Genomic DNA, 26372 nt, shown 5'->3' with positions numbered 1-26372 from the left:
ACTATAAGTTTATTATTATATTCTGAAAAGTTATTTCATAAAATTCAAGAGTCTTTTGTAAGGAAAGTGCTAAATATGATAGAAAAAAATTCTACCTGGAAAAATTCTAAGAAGCGAATTGTTTAAGCCATTTTTACTAAAATAGAAATGTGACAAGAATACTCATCATTGTTATTGTTTTTACTCACCATCGATATTCCAAAGCATTTGCAATAAGACAAGAAAATACACAATGTTGACAAAATGCATAATAGATTAAAACTTTCTTAGAACAATTCATAAATGCATTTTTGGAAGTTGATTTTCAATTTACAGAGTATTTCTACAGATTAATAAAAATGATAATTTAGTAGAAAAAATTTTTGGAGTTATAAGTAGAAAATTCACACCAAAGTAAAAAAAGTGACCAATAAACATTAAAATATGCTTAGCCTAGTAAAAGGAAATATAAAATGATATTAACAATTCCATAATAATTTTTATATATCAGAAAGACAAGCATCATAAGATGTGATTGTACCCACTTCTCTTAATCATAGCCGATACTTAGTTAAGATTTTAGTAATAATATTCTTTCTGTATGCCCAGTTAAACTGAGAAACACAGAGTCAGTAATTTTCTCAAGGCCACACTGCTACAGGGTTGCACAGCTAAGATGTTGCACCCCTTTCAGTCTGGATGCAGAGACTGCATCTCAGCCATGCACTAGACTTGATCACTGTTCTCGGCAGCACAGGTGGAAGCCCTTGTATACTGTTCATTGAAATGAGCATTGTAGCCTTTTTAGAGGGTAATATATGCATTCAAATTAAACTGAATTCTTTCACTCAGCATTTTATTTCCAGGAATCTACTCCTCTGGGGGAAGGGGAGAAGCCAAGGACTGTAAAAGATATGTGTACAAGATCATCTATTGCAGTGTACAGGACTAAGGAGCACAGGTGAAGTGTGTATACAGCAATAGGGTGATGGCTGAAAAACCTCTTGTATACTTCTGATATGCTTTATGGTGGCCGTCTTTATAAACATTTTAATTTATTGGGAAAATTTGTTTTTATTTGATAATTTTCCTACCTCTAACTACCCTTCACCTGACAATAGTTGATGCTCTTTAAGAGAAAGTGACATTATTATTCATTTTAAGGATGGCAGTTGTGACTGAGGTCATATCAGTGTTATCAAATAGAACTTTTGTGATGAACTTAAATGTCTTATACCTACATAATCTAATACCAAAATCAGCAGCAACATATGGCTTTTGAGTAATTAAAATGTGGCTAAACATGACCAATGCACTTCAGTTTTATTTTTAATTACATGTGGTCAGTGGCTGCCATATTAGACAATACAGCCTTAGCTAGTCAGTGTAATATCATCACCCAGCCACAATTACTATTTCATTGATGGGCACATTGCCTGATTCAAATTAACAAGACTAATGGAGCTTTTCTGGAGTCTTCTTGAAAAGCCTTCTACTTCTTATGAGAATATGATTCTTGCAAACTCTTTCTGTTTGTATGTTGATTAAGCATTTTGTAGTCTTCAGAGTCATTGGAACCCACACTGGTCATATGAAGGGGAACCATCCTAACAATAAGTACACACAGTAGAAGACAGTGTGGATAGAAATGTCAGTTTCTTTTTTCTGCTAAACTACTGAATCAAACCAATTCTGTAGTTGATGTTACTACTAGACTTTTTAGTAACATGTGAAATTCATTTCTATTGTTCAGGATGTCTGAGATGGGTCTCCTGAGTATATTTTATGTGGTTCAATATTTCTAAAATGAAATACTGAGAATCAATTAAAATATGATATACAAACATTTCAGTTGAGCTGAGCTGATTTCTTGTAAACATTTTAGACATAAAGCAAGAGGCAATAGAATTTGTGTATATACTGGCTTTTTAAGTGAATGAATCAAAAATATCTTATAGTTTATAGCCAAGCAAAGATAGAAGACTATAATGGTCCATGTAGAATGGAATAGAGTTGATACATCAGTATGAACTCATATTTAGATTAATATAGAAGAACCTAGTTATATAGAAATGTATATAGATGTGTCCATTGATATGGTTTAGTATTTGCACCTATTTTCTTGTTCTGTCAGTTGAGACAGCTGGAATGCATGATCCCCAGTAGCAATGAACAACAGTCTACCTCAACTGTGGACTCTAATGCCATTGTCCAATAAAAGGAACCAGGAATCTCCATAGACAAGGCTAGTTATAAGATGGGGGCAAAAAATATACAAGATGAGCCCCCAAAAAAGTGCTCAGGGAGCAACAATAGGCAGGGGTATCTCACCATACCCAACTACACCAGCTTTTTATGTCCAGAGCTAAAACAATTTGGACAACAAAATAAATCAGCTAGTATTGGATTGTAACACAGTGTATAAATAAATAATCATGGCCATTTGAGTCTAAATGAGTGGCTACATAAATAAACAAGTAAATAAGAAAAATTTCCCTCACGGAATAATTGCAAATAACTTATGGATGCACTTCATCCTTAAGGACCTGAAGCATAATTTCCTACTCCTTAAATATAAGCTAATTATAAAAACTCAGATTTAGAGAGTACAATATAAAAGGAACCAAAGAATAATTTTACAGTTGAGAAACCTAAAAATACTACCTGGATGAAGTTATCAAAATTGATATAACTCTTATAATATTGGTAGTGTATACCTTTGATATTATGGGATGAGAGCAGACCCTTGTTATTTGTCTTTCTCCCATAGTCCCATAATGCAACTTAATCATAAGAAAATATCAGATAAATGTTCTTTGAAGATATTCTACAAAATACAAGACCAGTAATCCTCAACACTGTCAAGGTCATCAAAAACAAACAAGTTCTAACAAATTGCTACATTGAAGAGGGGGCTGTTGAGATAAGAGGTCAAATATTATGATGTCCTGGATGGGATCTTGGAGCAGAAAGGGAATATTCATTAAAACCTAAGGAAATATGAATAAAGAATACACAATAGTGCTAATTATTTATCAGTGTTGTTTCCATCATTGTAATAAATATACCATACTAATATATATTATTGATAATAGCATAAAGTGAATGTTGGGTATGTGGAAACTTTGTATACTGTTATTTTTTTATTTTTATAAATCTAAATCTATTCTAAAATGGAACATTATTTTACAATCCCTATATTTGTATTAGTACACTGTTAAAAATGGACACTGATGCCTCGTAGCTTTGTATATGTTATCATTTAGATCTAAAATGTCTCCCAGAAGTCTTATGTGCTCTGAGGTGGGGCTTTTGGAAGATGACTTGATCATGGTGTCTCTATATTCCTCAGTGGGTTAAAACATTCATGAGTTCATAGCTGAATGTACAGTTGGGAGTAAAGAAATTGTCTACATGTTCCCTTTTTCCTGAGATTTTTGAGGGAGGTTGAATTTAAAAGTGGCAAATTAATTAATCTGGTGGAAGAAATTTCAAGGTAGCTTAACATTCAGGCCATGGCATGGGTATTACTGGCTGCATTGTAGAAAACTGTAAAATTATTTAAGGCAAAAATTAAAGTGTTGGATATAAAATAAGTTAGTGATATTATAAACTTATAATAAATATGCTTGTGAACAATAAATTATTTCAGGAATAAATGTATATATTACAGGGTATCTCAATGAGGTTTTCTTCTTGTATTTTTGCCACTTCTATATAGTAATTATAGCAAAATATCAAAGTGAATAATGTTGAAACTTGACTTCCTGGGTATTTAAAAAGTCAGTGATCTCCCTGAGCTTTCACTTCTCTTCATATTTTTCCACTTTTGGAATGAGACATGAGACACTAGAACATCCCAAGTTTCTTATGAAAGCAGAGAAAATCAGAAACTCAGCACATGTGCCTAAGACAAGCTAAGGCTCAGAAAATATTATACATTTGTCTGACTTTATCCCTTAGGCTAATCTTTGGGAGAAAAGCCTAAAATAATCAGAAACAAAATTAAGAACAAACAGCAAATCTAAGAAGGAGAAATTTACTTACAGAGTTACCACATCATTAGATTCAGGTGTGAAGTTTCAACAGAAACAAACAAACAAATCTGAGACATACAAAGAAATGGGAAAGGAAAGAAGGGAAAGGAAAAATTATGAGAAATGGAAAAAATGGAAACAAAGTCTTTGTAAAGAGGGAAGGGTGGAGGGGATGAAGGGAGGGCTGGGAATGGAGAAAAAATAAGAACCAAGATACATCATGTAAAGGTACAATTCCCAATGAGAACTGTAAATGTGTTGTATACCTAAAATGTACCAATAAAATAATTTAAAAATTAAAAAAAAAGAAATGGGAAAATGGCCCATTCAAAGAATTGAGGAAATGGCCCATTCAAAGGAAACAAAAACCAAAACCCAAACACTGTACCTGGAAAACACCTGACAGTGGATCAACTAGACAATGACCTTAAAATCTTTGCATATTTTAGTGAGGGTTTTTTTCTTGTATTTATGCCATTTATATGTAGTGACTGTCTTTAAAATCCTCAAGGAACAAAGCCACATATGAAGAAAATCAAGAAAATAATGCATGAACAGAATGGAACTGTCAAAGAACATAAGAAACCTAGAAAAATATTAGAAGGAAATCCAAGGACTGAAATATGTGCTAACTAGAAAATCCACATCTAGCATTCAAAGTCAAATTTTATTAGGCATAAGAATCAGTCAACTCCACAATAGGACAAGTATGAGCAATAAAAAGAATGGACATTTAAGAAGAGCTAACAGAACCTAAGCACAGACAGGCAGACCAAAAAATGCATTTGGGGGCTTCTAAAAGAGAAAATATGGGAAGAAATCCCAAGTTTGACGAAAAACATAAATATAACCATCCAAGAAGCTCAGGGAACTCCAACTAGTAAGGTCTCAGAGACCCAAACTGAGATGCATTGTAATCAAACTAAGTGAACAACACATCACAATCATGAAAGCAGCATGGGAGAAGTGAGTCGTCACATACAGAGGATCTTCAGTCACATTATCACAGGAAGTTGGAGGTCAGAAGGCAGTGTTCTGATATATTCAAACTGTTTAAAAAAAAGACATACAAGAGTGCTGTATCTGACAGATAATTTTCAAAAGTGGGGAAAATGAAGACATTCCCATATAAACAAAAGCTGAGAGAGATTATTACAAGTAGGTCTACCCATAAGAAATACTAGCAGATTGAAATGAAAAGATGCAGGGCTATAATTTAAGGCCATATGAAAAATTGAACATCTATGAATGTAGGGTAATAACAAAAGCTAGTACTATGGTAATTTTGATTTGTAACTTTATTTTTTGTTTTCTACATTACTTAAGAGACTGATATATTTCAAAATAATTATTAATTTAAAGTTAGTTTTAAGGTAATTTTGCTTTGTAACTATATTTTGTTTTACATAATTTAGAGGACAAATACATCAAAATATTAATTCATAATTCGAGACAGTGTATAAAGATAAAATTTTGTGACAAGAATAGATAGAGTTTTTAAACAAGAATTTTAGTATGTTATTGAAATTAAGCTGGTATAAACTAAAAGTATAATGTGATGGCTTCAGTATGTTAAGTATAACTATAAAAACCACAAAGAAAATAGCTAAAGAGAATACACCAAAAGAAATGAGAAGAAATGTAAACATTTCATTACAAAATATAAGCTAAACCAAAAAAAAATAATGAAGGGAATAAGGGACAAAATTATCTGTGAGGCAAATAGAAAACAATGACAGAAGTAAGTCCCTACATATCATTAATTACTTTTAATGTAAATAAACTTATCTATCAAAACCCAGGTACTGGTAAAATAGATATAAAAAAAAAACAAATCATGAGTCACCTAAAAAATACTGTCTATGAAAGACTCACTTTAAGTCCCAAGACACAGGTGAATTAGAAGTGAAGGGATGCGAGAGCATATTCCATGCAAACAGCAACAGAAAGAAACCAGAATGATTACCTTAATATCAGACAAAATAAATTTTAATCAAAGGTATTTAAGAGAAATTTAAAAAGATACTACATATTAATTATTCCATAAAGAAAGGGAATATAGCAATTACAAATATATATATATGCTTAATAACTCAAAATATATGAAGCAAAATGTGATGTGATTGAAAGGACAAATAGATAGTTCAACAATAAGAATCAGAGACTTTAATACACCTCTCTCAATACTTGACGGGCAACTGGAAACTGGATAAAGAAGATGTGAGTTTTTTATAACATGGAGTACTACTCAGCCATAAAGAAGGAGAAACTAGAGACATTGATAGCTAAATTGATGCATATTGAGGCCATACTCCTAAGTGAAATAAATAGGACACAGATGTGTAAATACAGAATAGTTTCTCTAGTGTGAGAAACTGAAAGTGTAAATAAGGGATAAAATGATTAAAATGAATAATTGATAATTTGAAATAGGAAAAGGTCCAAAGGTGTAGGGGTGGTGAGAGGGGAAAGGGAAAGGAAAGAAGGGAAAGGAAAAATTATGAAAAAAGAAAAAAAAATGGAAATGAAATCTATGTAAATAGGGAAGGGTGGAGGGGGTGAAGGGCATACAGGTAATGGGGGAAAAAATAAGAACTAAGATACATCATGTACAGGTATAAGCACCCAATGATAAATGTAAATGTATTGTATACCTAAAATGTACCAATAAAAGAATAAAAAAAAATACTTGATGGAACAGCCAGGCAGAATATAATCTGAATATTTCAAATCTGAAGATTTGAATGACACAATAAGGTAACTACTTCTTTCAGTTATGTAGAGCACTCTGTCTGACAACACAATAACATCTTCTCAGGTGCACATAGGACATAGGCCAAAGGGACAAGTCCTTTATCATGACTTTCAGGATGTACTTGGAGTCATCAGAATCATGGAGAGAGTAAGTAGACTGATGAGTGCTAAGGGTTGGGAGGACAGCAAATGGGAAGTTATTCTTGTGTAGGGAGAGAGTTACAGCTTTGTAAAATGAAGAGTCCTGGAAATGGATAATGGTGATCATTGCACAACAGTAGGAATGTACTTAGTATCCAGAAGTGTACAATTAAAAGAATGTAAAAAGAAAATCACAGAAAAAGGATGAGCATGAGTGAGTGTGGCATGAGCAGACGGTGGGAGCCAGAGTAGGCAATAATGAAGCACTTTAAATTTGTGTGAGATAGCAAAGAGAGCCAGAGAAGCTGAAGGACACAGTGGTGGGAAATAGGTCAAGAAATATGGATAAATTTGAAATCCAGGAAATCATTATGCTATGTTATAAACTTTTTACCTTACAGTTTATAGCCTATATATATATATGTATGTATATATATATATGTATGTATATATTCATTATATACAACTGAAATTACAGTCTAACAAAAAATTGATTTTACAAATTCATTTACATATCTTTTTAAGAAAATTGAATAAAATCTCCACCTCTAACAAGCCTGTATCTCCAAAATGAATACATGGACCATCAAATCCTTTGGAGTACACAGGAAGATGTCCTGATGATGTGCACTGAGAGGAAGCCACAGGCTCTTATCATCAGCAAGGAACCTGAACGAGCACAGAGTCAGTGTCAAGAAGAGGCAGAAAACAAATTACTTTACACTGAGAAACAGACAGAAGTTGGACTAAAGACATAGGTGCCATACTCCTTCAGAATGAGAATGAATATTAGAGGAGGAGGACCAGAGCATTGTAACCCAAATACAACCCAATATAGCCAAGCTGAAAGAGTGAGAGAATCCATGCGATAGTTACCCAGTGTGAATGGCTCCTCATCTCTCTTTTAGTGTGTGAATGTGTGTGTGTGTGTGTGTGTGTGTGTGTGTTTTACTGGGGACTGAAGCCAAGGCCTTGGCCCCATTGAACCCTTTTCAATTTTATTTTTTTAATTTTGAGAAAAGATCTCACTAAATTGCTAAATTGTCCAGGCTGGATTCAATCTTGTAACCCTCCTGCCTCAACCTTCTAGAGTGCCGGGAATACAGGCTTTGCCAGCATGCCTGGCTTCATCAATCATTCTGTGCTGCACTTCTAGACCAAATGTCTGTGATGTGCTTACAAATGGCAACTGAAGACACCGTCTACACTGTCAGTAAAATACAGTCTTTAATACTCAGTATTACTGCCTATAAATATTTCCAAAAAAGGAAAATATTGTTCTTTTATATGCAAAATAATAAATCACCTAAATACACTGCTTAAAAATGAGAAAATGTACTCACCCTTGTTTAGCAATAATTCAGGTAAGTGTAAAATGCTTTTAAAAATGTCTTTTGGCCCTTTTCTTCCTATTTCACATTACCTATTATACATTTTAGTCCTTATTTACACTTTCAGTTTCTCACACTAGAGAAACTATTTGGTATTTATACATGTGTGTCCTATTTATTTCACTTAAGAGTATCGCCCTAATAGGTAATGTGAAGAAGGGGCATAGGGGAAGGAAGTGGTAGGGGTAGGGGAAAGAAAAGAAGGGAATGGAATTAATATGAGAAAATGGAAAAATAGGAACAAAATCTTTGTAAATAAGGAGGAATGGAGGGGTTGAAGGGAGGGCTGGGCAAGGGTGAAAAATAAGAACCAAGAGAGATTATGTAAAGGTGCAAATTTCCAATGATGAATGTCATTATATTGTATAACTAAAATGTACCAATGATTAGAATGAATAATCAATAATGCAAAATAAGAAGAAAAGGTCCAAAGGGGTAGGGGTAGTGGGAGGGGCAGGGGAAAGGGAAGAAGGGAAGGGAAAAATGCTGAGAAATGGAAAAAATGGAAATAAAGTCTTTGTAAATAGGGAAGGGAGGGCTAGGAATGGGAGAAAAAATAAGAACCAAGATGCATCATATAAAGGTACAAGTTCCCAATGAGAAATGTAATTGTGTTGTATACCTAAAATGTACCAATAAAAGAATAATAAAAAAATGTTTTTTGGATATGTTCATAGATTTGTTTTCCACCTCTATATTTGTTCTCATATTCAGCCCATTGGAAAATACTGCTTTCTTCAGTTCTCTCATTGTAGGTTTTCACTAGTGCAACCCATGTGTGTTACACTAAATATATTATGTTTTTTGTTGTATGTTTGCTGGCATCAACCTATTGGAAGAAAATTTTATCCCTGTACAAAATATCATGGGAGTACTTAGTCTACCTCTGTTGCCACTTCCAGGGGCTGCTATGGACCACATATGCAATTACTCAACTGCTAAATCTAATAAAAGTTAGAATAAACTGTAAAGAGAAAAATCACTCAACCACCTTCATATATGTGTGCAGCTGAAGTCTTTTGCTCCCTTCTAAATGACCCTCCAATAATGGGGACACAAAATTTATATCCTAAACAGAAGAGCAGTCCTAGGGAAAATGTTGTTTAACGAAGAGATTGATTAATTTTAGCATTCCTAAAGAATGCTAGTTTTGCTCATCTTTAATATTGGAACAGCAATTGCTGCAGATCGAAACACGAACCAATTTAAAATGGCACCTACTAAAAATCTTAACAGGCACCTCCTTTCAAATGAAAGGATCTGCAGTAAACATCACGTCTCTTAGCCCAGATGTGTCTTGATTGTTAAGGCAAATTTCTCATGGGTTTTAATTTCCATTTGGTTCCTTCAGCCTGTGTTTTTGTGTCTGTTCTTTCAGATAGTTTAGCTATCAGGGAGTCAGTATTAACTGATATTAACTGACATGTCCTTCTAAAAATCAGATTCCTGTCACCAAACATTTTACTTGGATAAAGTGAGGGTAAATGAGATGTAATCTTCAGGCTCCACATAGAGGTTTTAAAGGTCACTGATGTTGTGTATGTGAGTTGGGGTGCTGTGATGCTATCATTTTCTCATCCTTGATAGAGTCCTTCTTATATAAAAATATGTGCAAACAGATGCCTGTAATCTAGAATTGGTGTATCACTTACCACTTATTCATAATATCATGTCACTAGCAATAAATTGTGCTTTACTTTTGTGAAACTCTTCAGCATTAGGCTGTCTTAAAACAGAATTTTAAAATCATATTCTTATTTCTTTGTTGCAGCTTCTAATTAGAAATAAAAGTTGATTATGTTAACTAATTGGCCATGTGGGGCTCTGTTCGGTATTGGAGGTTGAACCTGGGACAATGCACTGAGCTACATCACCAACACTTTCTATTTTTTGTTTTAAGACAAGATCTAAATCTTAGTTTACTGGGCTAGGCTCAAACTCCTGACTCAGTGTCCCAGAGTTCTGGGATTACAGATGTGTACTGTTGTATTACTGGTTTTTTGTTTTGTTTTGTTTTGTTTTTGTTTTTGTTTTGTTTTTTGGTACCGGGGATCAATGTATTACTGGTTTTTTAAAAAATGTATTATATTAGTATATTTTATGTATACAATATAATAACATTCATCATTGTAAATTTGCACCTTTACATAATCTCTCTTGGTTCTTATTTTTTCCCTATTTCCCTGTCCTCCCTTCAACCCCTCTCCATCCCTCCCTTTACAAAGACTTTGTTTCCATTTTTTCATTTTCTCATATTAATTCCATTCCCTTCTTTCCTTTCCCCTACCCCACCCACTTCCCCTTCCCCTTTGCCCCTTTTCTTCCTATTTCACATTACCTATTACATGTTTTAGTCCTTATTTACACTTTCAGTTTCTCATACTAGAGAAACTATTTGGTATTTACACGTGTGTGTCCTACTTATTTCACTTAAGAGTATCACTTCAATGTGCATCCATTTAGTTATAAATGTCTCTAACTTCTCACTTTGTGTAGCTGAGTAGTACTCCATTTTATAAAAAAAAAAATTCTTTTTTTAAAATTATTTTATTGGTACATTTTAGGTATACAACACATTTACATTTCTCATTGGGAACTTGTACTTTTACATGATGCATCTTTGTTCTTGATTCTTATGTTTTTTCCCCATTCCTAGCCCTCCCTTCACCCCCTCCACCCATTCCTATTTACAAAGACTTTGTTTCCACTTTTTCCATTTCTCATAATTTTTCCTTTCCCTTCTTCCCTTTCCCCTGCCCCCCCCCACTACCCCTACCCCTTTGGACCTTTTCTTCCTATTTCACATTATCAGTTATTCATTCTAATCATTGGTATATTTTAGGTATACAATATGATGACATTCATCATTGGAAATTTGCACCTTTACATAATCTCTCTTGGTTCTTATTTTCCCCCTTCCCCTGCCCTCCCTTTCACCCCTCCATTTCTCCCTATTTACAAAGACTTTGTTTCCATTTTTCCATTTTCTCATGTTAATTCCATTCCCTTCTTTCCTTTCCCCTACCCCTCCCACTTCCCCTTCCCTTTTGCCCCTTTTCTTCCTATTTCACATTATCTATTAAACCTTTTAGTCCTTATTTATACTTTCAGTTTCTCACACCAGAGAAACTATTCGATATTTACACGTGTCCTATTTATTTCACTTAAGAGTATCACCTAAATGTGCATCCATTTAGCTATAAATATCTCTAATTTCTCATTTTTTATGGCTGAGTAGTATTCCATTTTATTTTAAAAAACCCCACATTTTCTTTATCCAGTCTCCACTTAATGGCAATTGGCCTGTTTCCAAGTTTTAGCTATTAAAAATTGTGCTGCTATGAACATGGGTGCATATATATCACTGTGGTATGATTCTTTTAATTCTTTGGGAAAGATAACCAGCAGGGGAAAAACTGGGTCAAATGTGACTTCAAGTCCTAGCTCTTTGTCGTATCACCATACTGATTTCCACAGTGGTTGGACAAGTCTACACTCCCACCAGCAGTGGAGGAGTCTTCCTCTTTCCCCAAAGCCCCACCAGCATTTGTTATTGGTTGATTTCATGATAGCAGCCATTCTTTCTGGAGTGAGGTAGAATCTTAGCGTTGTTTTCATTTCCATTTTTTGAATGGCCAGTGATGTTCAACATTTTTCATATGTTTATTTGCTATTTCTACTTCTTTGAGAAATATCTGTTCATTTCAGATGCCCAGTTTTGGATTGGACCTTTAAATTTGGGAAATCTTATTTTTTTAAAATTCTTTATGATTCTAGATAGTAGACCTGCTGAGGAACAGCAGGTGAAAATTTTTTCCCACATTGTGGGTCGTCTCTTCACACTGTTGGTAGTTTCTCTTGCTGTGCAGAAACTTTTTAATAAGAGATCCCACTTGTGGATTGTTTGCGCTAGTTCATGGGCAGCTGAGATTTTGTTCCTAAAATCTTTTCCTACACCAATGTCTTCAAGAGTTCTACCTAACCTCTGTTCTAGCTGGTTCACCTTTTCCGTTCTAATATTTAGATCTTTAATCCTCTGTGATTTTATTTTAGTGCATTGTGAGAGACACAGGTCTAGTTTTAATCTTTGGCAAGTTGAAACCCAATTTTTCAAACACAGTTTATTAAAGAGACTATCTTTCCTCCACTTGAGGGTGTTTGGCTCCTTTGTTGAAGATGAGGTAGCTCTGTGTGTCTTCATCTTCTAATCTGTTTCACTGGTCTTCTAGTCTGTTTCTTTGCAAGTACCATGCTGTTTTTATCACAGTAGCTTTTCAGTATAGTTTCAAGTTGGGAGTTGTGATCCCCCCTGCCATGTTTCTGTTGCCTAGAATTTGCTTTTGGTATTCTCGGTCACTTCTTGTTCCAAATGAATTTTTGGATTGTTTTTGCAAGGTCCGTGTAGTATGCTGCTGGAATTTCAATTGGGATTGCATTGAATCTATATAGCACTTTTGGAAGTACGGCCATTTTCACTATGTTGATTCTTCCTACCCAGGAGCAAGGGATGTCTTTCCATTTTCTGATATAATCTTTAATGTCTCTTTTCAGAGTGCTATAGTTTTCAGAGAAGAGGTCTTTGATTTCTTTTGTTAGGTTGATTACTAGGTATTTCAGTTTTTTGGGATGCTATTGTGAAAGGAATTGTTTGCTCTATTTCTCTCTCTGTGAGTCTGTTGTTCGTGAAGAGGAAAGCTGTTGATTTTTGTGTGTTGACCTTGTGTCCAGCTACTTTATTGAATCTGGTTATTAAGTCTAGAAGACTTTTGGTGGAGTTCTTGTGCTCTTCTATATAGAGTATTATATCCTCTGCAAATAATGATAATTTGACTTCTTCATTTCCTAACTTTATTCCTTTTATTTCTTTCTCTCATCTAATTGCCGTGGCTAATGTTTCCAAACTATATTGAGCAGGTGTGGTGATAGTGGACATCCTTGTCTTGTTCCTGATTTCAGTGTGAAGCATTTCAGTTTGTGAACATTTAGTATCATATTGGCTGTTGGTTTTTCACAGAAGGCTTTTATCAGATTGAGGTAGAGATGGTTTATTCCAATTTTTTGTAGGGTTTTTATCCTAAATGTGTGTTGGATTTTGTCCGATGCTTTTTCTGCATCTATGGAGATAATCATATGGTTTTTGTCTGTGGCTATATTAATATAGTCTATTACATTTATTGATTTGCATATGTTGTACCATCCCTGCATCCCTGGGATGAATCCCATTTTGTCAGGATGTATGACCTTCTTGATGACCTTCTGCATTCTATTTGCCAGTATTGTATTAAGGATTTTTGCATCTATGTTCATTAGTGAGATTGGCCTATAGTTCTCCTTTTTGGTTGGGTCTTTCTCTTCTTTGGAGATCAAGGTGATGCTTGCTTCCAGGAATGAGTTCAGGAGTATTACTTCCCTTTCAATTTCGTTGAAGAGTTTAAACAGTAGTGGCAGTAGTTCCTCTCTAAATGTCTTGTAGAATTCAGCAGTGAACCCTCAGTATCTGGGCTTTTTTTTAGTTGGTATGTTTTTAATTACGTTTTCAATTTCATTGATTGATATGGAGTTATTTAGAATTTTTAGGTCTTCTTCATTCAACTTTGGTAATTCATATGTATGTAGGAATCTGACCACTTCTGTGTTTTCCATCTTATTGGTGTATAGGTTCTCAAAGTAGGTGATCCTCTGGATTTCTGCTGGGTCTGTTGTAATTTCATCCTTTTCATTCCTAATTGCATGGATTTGGGTCTTTTTTTTTCTTTTTCTGATAAGACTGGCTAAGGGTTTGTCAATTTTGGTTATTCTTTTGAAGAACCACCTTTTGCCTTCATTGATTTTTTTTGTATCATTCTCTTAGTCTCCATTGCATTGATTTCTGCTCTGATCTTTATAATTTCCTCCCTTGTATGAGCTTTGGGTTTGTCCTACTCTTTTTTATTATTATTATATGTGCTGCCAAAGCGAGCACGCTACTCTTCTTTTTATAAAAGCTTGAGGTTCAGCATCAGGTTGTTTAATTGGGCTCACTCTGTTTTCCTAATATGCGTATTCACTGCTATGAATTTACCTCATAAGGCTGCTTTCATTGTGTCCCATAGATTCCAATATGTTGTATTGTCATTGTGATTTTATTGACGGAACTGTCTGATTTCTTCTTTAATTTCCTCTGTGACCCATTGGTTATTCAGAAGTGTGTTGTTCAATTTCCACGTGTTAATGAAATTTTTTGAGTTTCTTTTGCTATGGATCTCCAATTTCATCGCACTATGGTCTGACAATATATAGGGGATAACTTCCATTCTTTTTCACTTACTTAAACATGTTCTATGAGTGAGTATGTGGTCTATTTTGGAGAATGACCCATGTTTAGCTGAAAAAAATGTGTATTCTGATTTTGTGGGCTTGAACACTCTGTAAGTACCTGTTCAGTTCATTTTTTAAAGAGTTTCATTGTATTGTAGTATTTTGTTGCTTTTTTTTGTCTAGCTGATCTATCTATTTGTGACAATGTGGTATTAAGGGCCCCCACTACTATGTGCTTATTTGATTTTTCATGTCTGTTAGTATTTGTTTTATATTGTTAAGCACACTAGTGTTTGGTGCTTATATATTTATGATTGTCTTCTCTTCCTGTTAGATTTTTCCCTTTACAAGGATGTACTGTCCTTCTTTGTCTCACTTAATCAGTGTTGGTTTGAAATTCACTTGATCTTCAAAGTGAGTAGCTACTCCTGTTTTTTTCCAGGTTCCTGCTACATGGAGTATTGTTTTCCACCCTTTAACTTTCAATCTATGAGTTTATTTTGAATTAAGTGTGTTTCTTGTATGCAGCATGTTGTTGGATCTTGCTTCTCGACCCATTCTGCCAGTCTATTTCTTTTGATTGGTGAATTGAGAGCATTAACTTTGATGGTTATAATTGATAAATATTGACTTATCATTGTCATGACTTTTTCTTTTTGTTGGATTCTTCCCCTTTGTTTTTAACTTCTTTTCATGCCTAATGGATTCATTCTGCTGGGCTTCTTGGGGTTATGATCCTCATTGTCTTTTCCTAGGATATTGTTTCAAATTTTTTGGAGGGCTCATTTGGTGTTCATGAAGTTCCTAAAGTGCTGTTTGTCATGAAAATATCTGATTTCTCCATCAATTTTGCAAGATTGTTTTGCAGGGTACATCATTCTTGGTTGAAGGCTGTTTAACTTTAGGGCTTGAAATATGTCACTCCAAGCTCTTCTTGCCTTGTGGGTTTCCATTGAGAAGTCTGCTGTGATTCTGATGGGCTTTCCTTTCTATGTGAATTGTTTCTTTTCTCTAACTGCTTGTAAAATTTTGTTCTTCTGTTGGGGTTCTGGTTTAACTAATATACGCCTATGTGTAGATTTTTTTTGATCAAGGCTAGTTAGAGTCCTATATTCCTAACTTATCTGTATGACAAATTCTTTTCCCCTGCTTGGGAAGTTTTCTGCCATCACTTCTGTGAACAATTCTTTTTTGTCATCTGTACTCTCTCCTGTTTCTTCATTGACTCTGATCAGTCTTGTTATTCTTCCTTGCATCGTCTAGCAGCTGCTGGACTGATTTCTCGTGGTCCCTTACTATTTTCTTTTCCTGGTCAGTACTTGCAATCTTATCTTCTATATCTGAAATTCTATCCTCACATTGGCTCATTCCGCTGCATACACTTTCAATGGAGTTTTCAATCTCCTGGAAATCTGTTTGTGTCTGTTTTATGGATTCCATTTGTTTCCTATGTTGGCATTCCATCATGTTTCTCAGTTATTCTATTTTTTTACCTGTGTCCTCTCTAGATTTATTAATCATGTCTTGTGCTCTGCACACAATCTCTGCTGTTATCTGAGAAATTATTTCTGATTTGATTTTTTTCCAGATTCTCTTTTGTTGCCAGTTTGGGAAGTCCAGGTGGTTGGGTATGAGATTGTTCTATGTTGTTTCCCTTTGTGATTGCTTTAGGTGATCTGGAAGTCTTGTTTTGAGACTTGTTTATGTGTCTTCTCATTTCACAGGGTGGTGGGTGGGTGTGCTGCTGGCATCTGTGTGGCTCTCCCCCTCTGCCATGTGCCCCTCTGTCTTTTAGCCAGCCGATTATTGTTTTTTTTTTAAAAAAAAAAACTATTAGGGCTGGGGATTTGGCTCAGTGGCACCATGCCTGCCTTGCCAGTGCAAGGTCCTGAGTTCAATCCCCAGAACCAAAAAAAAAATTATTGAAGAGAAAAATGAAAAAGAATGAAAATCCTCATTAGAGGGAAAATGTAGAAAAGAACTTTTATCAACTAGAATGATTTTCCCACTTAAGTATAAAATATTAGAAATAGACTAATGTATAAAACATGCTTCAAACATATGTAAAGAAACATATATTTGTGGTGGAGACAGAGTAGCTTGTGCTGGCTTGGGGGAACAGACTGTATGTGTCTTTCTGGCTCTGGATTCAGAGACATTATGTTGATAGATTGGAGTCAGTCCTTATGTGAGTTTATATACTGTAGAGTGGAAGCAGGCTTTGCTGATCAGCTTTGTTGGTGTTTTGAAAGACAGCTATTAATTACAAGCACACACACACATCTCTAGATATATCACTATGAACAGATGTAGAATGAAAACATTTGTATGCAGAAATAGACAAACATTGCTTCATAGCCTACATTATATTATTTAATAAAATGTATTCAACTTGAAATTATTCTTAAATTTAGAAGAAAAATTGAAGAAAAACTAAAGGAATTTCCCACCAGTATGGCTAGTGAGAAAGAGCACAGTTGTGGATCCCATGTAATTTGCCACACAGTTACCTTTTGTATTCTGTGGAGGGGTGATGGTGCCTGGTGGGCAGTACTTTGGTGAGTCCAGACCTCGCTCTCCCTGGACTGTCAGCTGTCTCCTAACTCAGAGTCCTGGGCCTCTCCACAGCCTCACAACTTTCTCAAGCTACCCTCATTTTCTCCTCATCTATCAATGACAAATGCCCATCACTGTATGATGCTCAAAGGTTTTGAAGCCAGTGTTTTAAAGTATTTTTGTTGTTTCAGATGATATGAAAATCCAGTCCCTGTAATTCCATCTTAGAAACAATCAGTTCTGATGACATTTATGCAGATATAAGGTCTTTTTCAAATTGTGTTGATACATACTTTGGATAATTCTTTGCATTTATAAAGATCTGAACAATTTCAACAAAATACTGGATAGTGGAGCCTTGATAAAGTGAAAGGTTAGCAAAGAAAGACTAGTAATCTTAAGGTATGATTTTTAGGCGCATGATATCCGTATGTTCTGTTCTGCCACTCTTGAATTAGCATCCATTAAACATACAAGATTTGATATTAGGGCAACGATAATGTATGTCTTTTTTATAGCTTACAGTCATCATCAAACATAGTATTCAGTTAGTAGTAGAGACTTAGCAAATATTGTTGAATTAAGGTACAGTTTTGATAACTATATTATTGAAGTCATATGTACTTTTGAGAAGGACAATTAACTAAAATTCTCCTTCAGCATCTCCTTTTAATATTGTATAAGAAAAGCTACATCAATATCAACCAATCTCATTTCCTTAGATATCCATAATTTTAATTAAGTTTACCTTTCTGGGAGTTTAGCGATGGACTAATTAGCATTCCATTTATGCACTTCACACATTCATGCTCATTCAGGAAAATACTCAAGTCTTCAACATTCTTAATATGATACAAATGGATTTTTGTCATAAATAAATCATAGTGGTTAAAAATTAAGATATTACATATAAAATTTAGGACATAAAAATAATACTTAATGATAGTAATAACAACAGCTTTTTTATTTTAATTGTTTCCCTTTCTCTCCCTGAACTCACCAGGATGTGGATTCCTCCTTTGCCACAGAGTTCTTCATAGAAAAACCTGAGTACCTAGAATTGAAGACAAAGTTGATTAGATCAATTGGACTCAGTTAGTGAGGGAACTTGAATGTCAGATTAACAGGTTTGAACTTCCTGGTTGGAGTGAAAATCTTTTGAAGACTATTAAACAGTAGGGAATTTTAGGGAATGAACAAGTCAATTTAATGTACAGGATGTATAAACTTGAAGAGCTGATAGGCTAAAACCACCTTAGAATGTGAAAGCACGGATGATTTACTGAGGTACTTGCATTCCTTTAAGAACTAATTTTATGATCTAATTCATAAAATCTTCTTAGAACTACTGCTCCTGGTGTCTTTCTTGAAAATCAGGGAGTGCATTTCCTTGGGAGACATAACTACTAATTTAAAGTCTATTAATTGTTTATAGTCAAAGAGACATATAAAGGCAATAGCCTTGTCTTTAAGGAAATAAAAAGAAACACTAAATTAGTTATAGTGCCTTGTCATTTCCAAATTACACTAATAGAAAATATTACCTATTAATGATCTATGTTGAGTTGTCTTCATCAGAAAATGTAACTTCCAAATAAATCTTATAAAAATCATTTAAGAAAAACACAACTCATATAAAACATTAAAGCAGATGACTTATTATAAATTCAAATGTGACTATCTGCCTTCCAAGGAGAATATTGTGCACAGTTTTGAAATAATTCTTTAAAAATTGGCATTTACCTAGAAAGGTGATGATATTTTGAAGATTAGCATTCTTGGTGTGTATTTAATGAACGATGACTTTATAGTTCCCTAGCATAATAAAAAGGTCTAGGAATGGTAACAACCACCGAGTCATAAATGGCAAGAATGGTAAGAACCACCAAGTTGTAAATAACAAACTTCACTTTTATGCCTGGCTGTATCTTTGCAATCCTGAGGTAATAAATCACTCCTCTTCAGGAAGTAGAAGAGATACCATGGAACCAAAGATCTTGAGATGCCCCTTTGGATCTAAATTGCCTTTGATGATAAGTGTGGGGATTTTTTGTCTGTTTGTTTGTTTCTTTTGATACTGGGGATCGAACTCGAGTCCTTGTGCTTGCGAGGCAGGCAGCAGAACCACTTAGCTAAATCCCTGGCCCTGTAAGTGTGTTATTTTTATCTTTTATTTGTCTTCCTTCTGGTATGGAAATTTGTTTCATAATCAGCTGAGGTTGCCAAGACAACCAAATTCTGGCTGTCTCCTTTTCAGAAATGCTTACAAGATGACATATGGTGAACACCCTGATTGACAATATGAAATGATTTTAAGAGTACTAAACTATCTTGGTACTATCCTGTGCCCAGTTTCCAATAAAATTAATCAAAGTTAAACTTCAAAATCCCAAAGTCTGTGTATTTGTGAGTGGAATAAAGAGGACTAGGGAGGCCTCAGTTATGTTCCATGTTAGAAAAGCCTTAGAACCAATGTATCCCCATGGGGCTTTCCATGTGCTTCTCCTTATTACTGGCTCCTGGAAATCAGTTCCGCCCCTAGAGTAGTTGTAGGCATAAACCCAGAAGATTTCCATGAATACCAAAGGCTATTCAAGTTATAGAAGGTTTAAAACAAATACATGTACAGAGTATTGTTAGATGGTACAGCATATACCTGAGTTATCATTCAATGGTCCAAATATTTAAGCATCATATAAAAGAATTATAAACAAATCTAGCACAATGGCAGGTTTTAGATTACAATGGTTTTAGATTTGTATGAAATATTGATAATATAAGAGGTATGATTTACATTTACATTTTTTTTTTACTTCTTTTATTGGTACATTTTGTGTATTTAATTCGTTTACATTTAACATTGGGTGTTTGTACCTGTACATGATATATATTGGTTCTTATTTTTTTCGCCATTACCTGTGTGCCCTTCACCCCATCCACCCTTCCCTATTTACATAGATATCATTTCCATTTTTTTTTCTTTTCTCATAGTTTTTCCTTTCCCTCTTTTCCTTTCCTCTTCCCCTCCCTTCACTCCTTCATCTTTGGACCTCTTTTCCTATTTCAAATTATCAATTGTTCATTTTAATCATTTTAACTCTTGTTTATACTATCAATTTCTCACACTAGTGAAACTATTCGGTATTTACATGTGTGTCCTATTTATTTCACTTAAGAGTATAGCCTTGATATGCATCCATTTAGCTATAAATGACTCTAGTTTTTCATTCTTTATGGCTGAGTAGTACTCCATTTTATAAACAAACCACATTTTCTTTATCCAGTTTCCAGTTGATGGGCACTTGGGCTGCTTCCAAGCTTTAGCTATTACAAACTGTGCCTCTATGAACATGGGTGCACAAATATCACTGTGGTATGATTCTTTTAATTCTTTTGGGAAGATACCCAGCAGGGGAATAGCTGGGTCAAATGGGACCTCTAGTCCTAGTTCTTTGAGGTATCTCCATACTGACTTCCACAATGGTTGGACCAGCCTGCACTCCCACCAACAATGGAGAAGGTTTCCTTTCTCCCCACAACCCTGACAGCATTTGTTATTGGTTGATTTCATGATAGCAGCCATTCTTTCTGGGATGAGGTGGAATCTCAGTGTTGTTTTCATCTGCATCTCTGCAATGATGAGTGATGTTGAACATTTTTTCATATATTTGTTTGCTGTTTTTACTTCCTTGTCTGAGAAATGTCTGTTCATTTCAGATGCCCATTTTTGAATTGGGTCTTTGAACTTGGGGGGGGGGTTCTGATTTTTTTCAATTCTTTATATATTCTAGATGGTAGTCCTTTGTCTGAGGTTCAGCTGCTAAAATTTTTTTCCCATATTGTAGGTTGTCTATTAGCTCTGTTGGTGGTTTCTTTTGCAGTGCAGAAGCTTTTTAATAAGATGAAATCCCAGTTGTTGATTTTTTTTCTGCTAGTTTCCATGCTGCTGAGGTTTTGTTCATGAAGTCTTTGGCTATGCCAATGTCTTCAAGATTTCGACCTAACTTATCATCCAGCAAGTTTAGTGTTTCTGTTTTAATATGTAGATCTTTAACCCACTTCCATCTTAATTTAGTGCACAGTGATAGGTATGGGTCTAGTTTTAATCTTTGGCAGGTTGAAATCCAGTTCTTGCAACACCATTTATTAAAATGGCTATCTTTCCTCCAATGAAAGTGGTTGGCTCCTTTGTCAAAGATGAGGTGGCTGAGCATATCTGGAGTTGTTTCTGCATCTTCTAATCTATTGCACTGATCCTCAGGTCTGTTCCTTTGCCAGTACCATGCTGATTTTATCACAGTAGCTTTGTAGTATAGTTTCAAGTTGGGGATTGTGATACCCCCAGCCATGTCTCTGTTGCCTAGAATTACTTTTGATATTCTAGGTTTCTTCTGCTTCCAAATGAATGTTTGAATTGTTTTCTCTAGTTCTGTGAAGTATATTGTTGGAATTTCAATTGGCATTGCATTGAATCTATATAGTAGTTTTGGAAGTATGGCCATTTTCACTATATTGGTTCTTCCTACCCAGGAGCAAGGGATGTCTTTCCATGTTCCTGTATCCTCTTGGATCTCTTTTTTCAGAGTGCTGTAGTTTTCAGTGTAGAGGTCTTTAGCTTCCTCTGTTAGATTGATTAATAGATATTTCATTTATTTGGAAGCTGTTGTAAAAGGAATTGTTTCCCTAATTTCTCTCTCAGTGAGTCTGTTATTTGTGTACAAGAAGGCAATTGTTTTTGAGTCTTGACCTTGTATCCAGCTACTCTACTGAATCTGTCAATTAAGTCTAGAAATATTCTGGTGGAGTTTTTTGGGTCTTCTATGTAAGCTACCATATCGTCAGCAAATAATGACAGTTTAACTTCTTTTCCTATCTTTATTCTTTTTATTTCTTTCTCTTTTCTAATTGCCGTGGCTGATGTTTCCAGAACTATATTGAACAGGAGTGGTGATAGTGGGCATCTTTGTCTTGTTCCTGATTTTAGCATGAAAGTTTTCAGTTTTTGACCATTTAGTATGATGCTGGCTGTTGGTTTTTCATAGATAGCCTTAATCAGGTTAAGATAAAGACCTTCTATTCCAATTTTCTGTAGGGTTTTTATCATGAATGGGTGCAGGATTTTGTTAAATTCTTGTGCAGGATTTTGTTAAATTCTTTTTCTGCATCTATTGAAAGATCATATGGTTTTGGTCCTTGACTCTGTTAATATGGTGTATTATATTTATTGATTTACGAATGTTGAACCATCCTTGCATCTGTGGGATAAATCCAACTTGGTCAGGGTGTATGATCTTCTTGATTACCCTCTGCATTCTGTTTGCCAGTATCTTGTTGAAGTTTTTTGCATCTGTGTTCATTAGGAAGACTGGCCTGTAGTTCTCTTTTTGGGTTGGGTCTTTCCCTGGTTTTGCAATCAAAATAACACTTGCTTCCAGGAATGAATTTGGAAGTATTGCTTCCCTTTCAATTTCCTTGATGAGTTTAAAGAGTAATGGCATTAGTTCTTCTTTAAATGTCTTGTAAAATTCAGCAGTGAAGCCATCCGGACCTGGGCTTTTGTTGTTGGTAAATTTTTTATTACATTTTCAATTTCACTCATTGTAATTGGGGTGTTTAGAATTTCTATATCTTCTTCATTTAACTTTGGCAATTCGTATGTATCTAGGAATCTACCCATTTCTTCTGTGTTTTCCACTTTATTGGAGTAGAGTTTCTCGAAGTAGGTATTGATGATCCTCTGGATTTCTGTTGGATCTGTTGTGACTTCACCTTTTTCATTCTTAATTGCATGTATTTGTGCCTTTTCTTTCCTTTTTTTTGATAAAGTTGGCTAAAGTTTATCGATTTCATTTATTCTTTCAAAAAACCAACTCTTTGATTCATTGATTTTTTGTATTGTTCTCTTAGTCTCCATTGCATTGATTTCTGCCCTGATCTTTATAATTTCCTCTCTTGTATGAGCTTTGGGTTTGTTATTCTGTTCTTTTTCTAGGAGCTTGAGCTTCTGCATTAGGTTATTTATCTCAGTTTTCTCTGTTTTCCTAATATGGGCATTCACTGCTATGAATTTCCCTTGTAGAACTGCTTTCCTTGTGTCCCATAGATTCCTGTATGTTGTACTGGAATTTTCATTTTCTTATAGAAACTGTTTAATTTTTTCTTTAATTATTTCTGTGACCCATTGGTTGTCAAGAGGGTGTTATTCAGTTTCCATGTGTTTTTTGGGGTTTTGCAGTTTCTTATGTTATTGATCTCCATTTTTATTGCACTATGGTCTGATAATATACAGGGGATAACTTCAATTCTTTTACATTTACCTAGACATGTCCTATGAGCTAGCATGTGGTCTATTTTGGAGAATAACCCATGTGCAGCTGAAAAGAATGTGTATTCTGGTTTCGTGGGGTGGAACACTCTGTAAACATCCATTAAGTCCATTTGTTCAAAAGCTTGGTTCAGTTCTAGTATTTCCTTGTTAACATTTTGTCTAGATGATCTGTCTGTTTGTGATAGTGGGGTATTGAGGTCCCTTATTACAATTATGTTAGTGTTTATTTGGTTTTTCATGTCTATTAATGTTTGTTTTGTATAGTTGGGGGCATTCATATTTGTTGCATATATATTTAGGATTGTCATCTCTTCCTCTTGGATTGTTCCTTTCACAAGAATGTAGTGACCATCTTTGTCTCTCTTAATTAGTTTTGGTTTGAAATCTACTTTGTCTGCAAATAAGATTGCTACCCCTGCTTTCTTCTAGGTTTCTGTTGTGTGGAGAACTGTTTTCCATCCTTTTACTTTCAGTCTATGAGTTTCATTTTGAGTTTGGTGTGTTTCTTGTGTACAACATATTGTTGCATTTTCCTTTTTAATCCATTCTGCCAGTCTATTTCTTTTGATTGGTGAATTGAGGCCCTTAACATTGAGGGTTATAATTGATAGATATTGATTAATAATTAATTAATCAGTTGCCTTCCTTCTGTGAGGGAGTAAGACTCACTCTGGGTAGTCATAGAAATATAAGTAGGTCTTCCATAGAGAAAACAGTCCATGGAAAAAACATTTTCACAGCATTGTCTTACAGGTTTCATGTTACCAGGGGCCTTGGTACTAGAAATATTTCTGTTCCCCTCTTCTAGCCACCCTCTGTCAACCCACTTAACATTTTCGCTCAGATCTACACCTACTTCCTCCAAGTTCTATTCCCTCAAAGCTTTGCCATCTCCTACGCACATTTGGTAGGTAGTCCCCTATAGTGTAATTAAATCTTCATTATATTTTCACCTACTTTTTGTTACTAAAAATCACCTTAACCATTATGATTTGTGGTACTAAAATGAGTCCGGCTCACATCGACAATATGTGGTACCATAAAATATCAGATCAAGAGATGGAGGGAGGGGGAGAGAAGCAGGGGAAGGGGATAAAAATAACTAAGATGTGTTGTGTACATGTACCAACTCTCCATGATGAATGCAAACATTATGCAATGTAAATATGTACTAATAAAGTCTTATTATGAAAATTTACTAATAGTTTCAAGAATACTTAGGCAATAAAGCAGATCAGACAAACCAGAGTGTTTAGACCAGGAACTTGGCACTTTCCATTATTGAGAAGTAGTCTCTGTTTCAAAGAGAAGATAAAAGCCAAGTGAAATTTTGGATGGTGTGGAGAGCGAAGGGTTGAAACAACCCTGAGCTTTTTGAGATTTTTGAGCCAGATAAGAACATAATGAGCCAGGATATGAAAATGGTACAAAAACAAGGATGTTGACTTGTAAAGAAAACAACGAATATAGAGAGGATTTGAATGTTTGCTGGACAAGAAAGTAACATTCCCGGAATTGTAAAGATATATTTGACCTTTTCTCTGTAAAAATAATTAGTCACGAGATCATGAGTGGAGGAAGGGAGGGAGGCTGTGGGTAATGAAGGAGGATATATAAGAGGCTCAATAAAGTGGGAAGGAGAAGGCTCTCCCTCTCCTCTCCTTTTCTCTCAAATTGGTGTTGTTTTTCTTAATCCTCACCCCTCTCCTCAGGTACTGTTCGTCTAGTGATGGCTGGCTCCGTCAGTATGGTAGCTTCACAACAGAAGGAATACTTAGACTATAAAATAGTTCTGTATCTCAGTTTAAGAGACACTTCCCAGGGAGCCCAGCATCATAAGCCCTTATAATTTACTTTAATATAGGCAACCCTTAACCAAGGAATCCTGTTTCAAAATATAAGGATTTTGTAGAAATATGAATATCTATCTACTCAGAGGTCCAGTTATCATGCTGACAAGGAAATTGGACTGAGTTGCCTCCTTTTTCTTTTCCCTCAGGGTCAGAAATATGTATCCAATCAACATCTTAGTCCTCTCCAATAAAGGATGCATTGCATAAAAGTCAATAAATTTTCAAAAACTAAATACCTAGCACCCACATTAAAAAAATCCTAATTTCTGTTTCCCGTAGCCTCCCCTCATGCTTGTTTCTAGTTACTGCTTCCACTCAAGAGTTCCCAATCTCTGTGGTTTTATTTTATGATTAAAAGATAAGTTATTTTAAGTATTGATGAGTGTACATATAGTAGTTGACATGTAGGTTAGGATCATATGTACACCAGATATAGATATTAATCTTTTGAAGTACAGGATGGGAACTAACTTCTACAACAATAATGGAATCTTCCTCATATGTTGCTTTCAGAAGCTTTGCTAGGATTTGGTAATTGTAAATAACACATAGATGCTATTGCTCTTTGCTTATTTTAATTATTTAGGCACAACATGAATGTATTTGTGCTATAAGAAGATTTGAGGAATGATAAAAACTAGTGAAATGTACAAACTTCACACCATGCTCCATTTCTGTCCCAAGAAGTAACAACTTTTAACAGAGCTTTTTTCTATATTGAATGATTTTGTTGTTGACATAAGACAATGTGTGTTATAGACCCTTATGTGTCAGCATAATGAAATTTGCTTTATTAATATTAATGCCCATATTTTATGGTAGCATAGTAGGTAGAGTGAAGTCTCTGGAGTCAGATTGAGTTTAAATCTTGATCTTTATTCTTCCCATTTATTAATGTAGGACCAGGCATCTTTTCCTCAGTTTCTTCATCTGAAAATAGGAAGAGTGATAACTATAGCACTTCCTCAGAGGATTAAGTAAATTAATATGCACTGAAGTTCAGAATAGAATGTGGCAGAGCTCAAGCCTTAGGGGT

At 34.8% G+C, this 26372-nt stretch overlaps 1 protein-coding gene and 1 long non-coding RNA gene across 3 annotated transcripts in view; one reads left to right on the top strand and one right to left on the bottom strand.

The window, feature by feature from the left end:
* LOC101725543 (uncharacterized) overlaps positions 1-26372 on the bottom strand; it is a 168819-nt gene that overhangs the window by 58033 nt on the left and 84414 nt on the right. For both annotated transcript variants that reach the window (XR_015441748.1, XR_015441760.1), the window contains exon 7: positions 18156-18209. This is a non-coding gene — a long non-coding RNA (uncharacterized LOC101725543). The remainder of the gene's footprint in view (positions 1-18155; positions 18210-26372) is intronic.
* Npffr2 (neuropeptide FF receptor 2) overlaps positions 1-26372 on the top strand; it is a 101821-nt gene that overhangs the window by 46640 nt on the left and 28809 nt on the right. The window lies entirely within an intron of this gene.

This window comes from Heterocephalus glaber, unplaced genomic scaffold (assembly GCF_053883595.1).
Source record: "Heterocephalus glaber isolate CG9 unplaced genomic scaffold, H.glaber_assembly_v1.0 deba00000281, whole genome shotgun sequence".
Lineage (NCBI taxonomy): Eukaryota > Metazoa > Chordata > Mammalia > Rodentia > Bathyergidae > Heterocephalus > Heterocephalus glaber.
Note: the sequence above shows the minus strand (reverse complement) of the source record. Positions and strands in the feature narration are given on the sequence as shown.